The following is a 4869-nucleotide window of genomic DNA, read 5'->3' on the forward strand; positions in this document are numbered from 1 at the left end:
AATGTGTAAGTGTTGTATGAAGCTGTATGAAGACTGGATGAGACTGGAATGGAATAGTAAAGTTTTCTGGTTTCCTTTTTTAATCTCTTCTGAGGACACAGAAATGTTATTTCTTCTTTACAGGTCAAACACGAATAGATTTTCAAATGAGTTTTAGAATGGATAATCCTAACAGTAAGGTGAACCCAGGCAAATTTCATACCTCTGTCTGAAGGAAGTAATAGAAAAATTTTTCTTTAAAGACAAGTTATTGAAATGGACAGTCATGCCTTAAGGACTGTTTCAGTTTTATCAGTTTCTCTCATTTGGGAGTCTTTCCAGCTAAATGAAAATACAAACTTGCTTACAACCTAGTTCTAGCATATAAAGAGACTGCTAAAGCAGAATAGGAGCTTGATTGGAATGTCTCACAACCCAGGAGGATACCCAGCCCTGACTTTTCTCTACAATAAGTGAAAAGTTTTGATTTTTGTTTTGACCATAAACTGCATCCTAAGAAAATTTTGTCAGAATCTATGTTCTTCACTGAAAAAAAAAGTTACTGACATTACAAATTAGTTCCTACCTAGCTCAAATGTCAAATGAGCCATTTCATTTTTCTCCAGAGCTCTCCTATCAGATGTGGAGAACTGATCCTCTTTCTGAAAAGATTGTGATAGAAGCCAGAAATTATTGATCTCTTCCTTCTCTGTAAAAGGAGCCAAGAAAAGATAAAGCTAGCCAGCTGGACTTTTTGGGGAGGATGTGCTGCATCTACTAAATTGGAAAATCCTTAGTTTTCCTCCATGTCTGCAAGTCTGAAGATACCTCTTTTTTTCTATAAAGGTTATTGGTGTAACTCCCATGGAACAATTCTGTGGATGCCTGTATCAAGTTCCAAATATCCAGTAAAAACATGTTTCTCTACCATTTAATCATACCCCTTAGAAAAAGATCAGTGCCATCTAAAAACTCCAGTTAGTCCAAATCCATATTATTTGCCCAGGCATCACTCAGATGTTTACTGAAATGAAGAATCAGATTTGTGGCAGATGACAGTCTTATGATTCAGTTCGTCAAAAGGTATAAGGGCTTTCTTTGAAACACTGTTTTGTTAGCACATGTGCAGAAAAAACTTAAGAGGGACATAATATTTCACATGAATCTGAAAGTAATGCATTATGAAGACTAGTTTGACAAAATGGATTGTCTTACATGGTCCCTCTCACATCACAAACATTGTCTGCCTTCCAGGAGTTAAACCTTGTTTCACAATACAATAGGATTGTAAAAGTTTCCATCAGACATTATGGAAATCTATGGAGAAAATAAATGTCCAGAAGGCTTAGTTGAAGGTATATAAAAGTACATCTCAAACATAAAATATGGCAACCTATTAGCTGCTGATGATATAGAGTTTGTCAATAGTACTGAGGCAAGATATAGCAATAGGTTATATTGTCCATTCCCCACCCTTCTTCTCCATAAAGGGAATTGTTCTCCAGGGCATCAACTGAAAGCATGTACAAAAGAAATGAGGTTAGTTTTATTAATTTACTTTCTTCACAACTGAATAGCCATAGCTTTATTCTCTTATTCCCCTTGGCACTACTTTGCTCCATTCTTTAATAACAGTAAATGTGAAAAATCAGGATTTGTTCTATTCAGCTTCATTTCACTTTGAGTGCTGTAGGGAGATGAGATTTGAAATTGTTCACTGTAATGTATAGGATATCTGGTGGATTCACTTTACTGATGATGCAGTATCATTGCAGATTTCTCACTTCAGGTTGTATACTGTTATTAGAACATTAAGTCTTGAACTATTGACTCTTTCTGAGTGACACCAAACAATTTCAAATGAAGATGTATAAGCAGAATTTCTCTTTGGATATCTTTGTTCTCAATGTAAATAAAACTTGTCCTGGGAGGGGAGGGGAGGGGAGGGGAGGGGAGAGGAGAGGAGAGGAGAGGAGAGGAGAGGAGAGGAGAGGAGAGGAGAGGAGGACTAAATGATGAAGAAAAGAAAAAAAATATTGACACTTTCTCTTAACTGACCTAATTCATATCTGCTGACACAGGGTTTGAATTGCTGCCATGATACAAGTTAATGAATGGTCTGTGTTCTCAGAATTTGCAAATAGAATAAACTGACATGAAGTAACTAGGGTTTAAAATATATTAGTTGCAAATAACGTCTAAGTGAAACTGTAATAAAGACAGGAATCAGAGATTAAATTAAACTGGTTTTCCTTTCATTTGAAGACCTGGGACATTCTTTCAAGGATGAAGGAAACCACTTTTAAACAAAAAGGAAATACTTTCCTTTGATTTGGATAATTTTAATTGCTTTTTTAGGAATATAGTGAAACGAACTTGGAAAATAAAATATGGTTTCCCAAAGCAAAAGATTAGGCACAAAAAAAAGTCATCAAAGACCCTGTGAAGATCAGTGATTAGAGGAGTATTCACTAAAGCTCTGAGAAATCTGATTTTCATTCCTCTTCTTACCTCATTTGCAGTATGGGTTCAAAAGTAGGTTTTCTACCTCATAAATGAACAGCCTGATCATGGACTAAAAAATATTCAGGAGTGTTGGTCTCTTGATCATGCTATTCCATCCAGCAGCTGCATATCCTTTGGGATGGGTACCAGGTGTGTTCTTATTTCAGGTAAATGACTTAATAAAGAGGATGTTCTGGAGGAGTCTTTCAACATTAATAAAAAATTTCACAACACTTCCCACCCCTAAAAAAAAAAAAAAAAAAAAAAAATTAAATCTGCAACATAAAGGAAAAAATATGGTGTCAATATTACTTAACCATGCACTTTATATTTAGCTTATAAAACATCTTTACATGTTTTGTATTCTGAACACACACAAAAAGAAAATAATAGGGTAGGGGTTCATAACACCCAGCTTTACAGGCACTGCAACTACATTTAATTAGGGATACAAGTTTCCCTTTACATTCAGTAAGAAAAATTACTGCTATGCTACAATTTCAAATTAAAGTCTATGCTTGCATTTGGTAGCTCACTAGCATTTTAGAGCTGACTATTTCTGTTAACAACAATGGCAAGCTCAGATAACTAGACGTGCTCACATGTGCCTGTCTAAGTCCAACAGGAAATGAGTCTCACATTATTTAGAGTCCTCTAAGCTGGTCATCCAGGCCTTCAGTAGAGAGGATGGCAATAATGTTGAATGTTGTTAAAGACAAAATAGATCTGTTATTCATTTTTACAATTTAGCTGATTTATCCAACTCACTGTACTTGTCAAAATCCTTTGCCTGACAGAAGACTCCCAAGTGCCCATTTTAAGAAAGATTCTTTCTCATGTAGTGAAGGGTACAACAGCAATTTTGTATGTTTGATCATCCTTATCATTCATCCCAGTTATCTGAAGTCACATGGACTAACTGCACTTCCAGAGCAACTATCTGTCTCTGTCCTCACCTGACTACCCCATTACAGCTGATCACCACAGAACCTCTCCCTGATGCTATGGAAGGAAATTGTGAGAGAAAAGACCAAGGACAATCACATCATATGATGTTATACGATTACTTCTTCTTTTTGATCAGTCGTTAAGTTAGTGTGGCAAGGTAAGTTACTGATTACAAAGGTCTGTAAGTAATGAAGTTATAAAGCTAACTCTGAGGATTCAGACTGAGGTAAGACAGGGAGTTAATATGAAGAAGACTGCAGGAGAGGATTGTAGTTTCAGAAAAGACAACTGCAAGAGCAGCAAATGCAGGCTAGCAGGACTTTTTTTTTTTTTTTTTTTTCAGGTTTTTTTTTTTCTTCAGGAGACCATGTTTACAAGTATGTGCAAGTTTTAATCGTTGCTGGGATCAGAGACCACGTGGCCGTTGCCCCTCCCCTACCCGCGACGGTCGGGCTGGAAGTTAGACACAGACCCCGGCTAAAATAACAAGAAATTTAATACAACAGAGTGATAGAACAATCTGAACAACAACAGTATCAATGGTCACAACAATAAACAGCAATAACAGTGAACAAGACAAACGATATACAGAGAAATACCGCTAGCTGGTCTATGGGAAGCAAAATTCCCTCCCGAACCGGCCAAGGAGCAAGGAAAAAGGTTCCGCCCCCGGACCTGACCTCAGCATGGTATGAATAACCCGGCTGGAGATCCCTTCCCCCTCTCTCTCTGCTGGAGAAAACTTTATCCTGGCTGAACCAGGACATAATCCACCCCTTTATTCTATACCATCTGTGTCATGTCCAGCTGCCATTTAGAAGTTAGCAATAACAAATTAACAATTTACAAAGGCACAGCATAATTTACGGCATGTTCTCACCCAGAATCAAGTCCCCCTGTGGTACGCATCGGACCTCTCCATTGTCCTGCATCACCCACCAGGTGCACCCAGGTCCTTGGGCAAAAGCAATCCCGTGGATGGGCTTGCCTTTACCTTTGCCTGGTGCAGGACTAAACCAGACCATTTTTCCCAACATATTCCTCATGCGCACCACAGGGACTTTATCCCCATCTACAGCACGTGGAGGTCTCGACTGAGCCGGGCCAGCTCGACTGGCAGATCCTCTTGTGTTGACTAGCCAGGTGACCTTTGCTAGATGCATGTCCCAGTCTTTGAAGGTGCCACCTCCCAGTGCTTTCAGTGTGGTTTTTAACAGTCCATTGTAGCGCTCGATCTTCCCAGAGGCTCGATGCCCTGTTCTTCTGCCCAGGCATTTATGAGGTTATTTCGGAAGTGGGTCCCGTTGTCTGACTCAATTCTCTCTGGGGTGCCGTGTCGCCACAGGACTTGGGTCTCAAGGCCCAGGATGGTGTTCCGGGCGGTGGCGTGGGGCGCTGGGTAAGCTTCCAGCCACCCAGTGGTTACTTCCACCATTG

Source organism: Athene cunicularia (genome assembly GCF_003259725.1).
Source record: "Athene cunicularia isolate RWA chromosome 1 unlocalized genomic scaffold, athCun1 chr1_part1, whole genome shotgun sequence".
Lineage (NCBI taxonomy): Eukaryota > Metazoa > Chordata > Aves > Strigiformes > Strigidae > Athene > Athene cunicularia.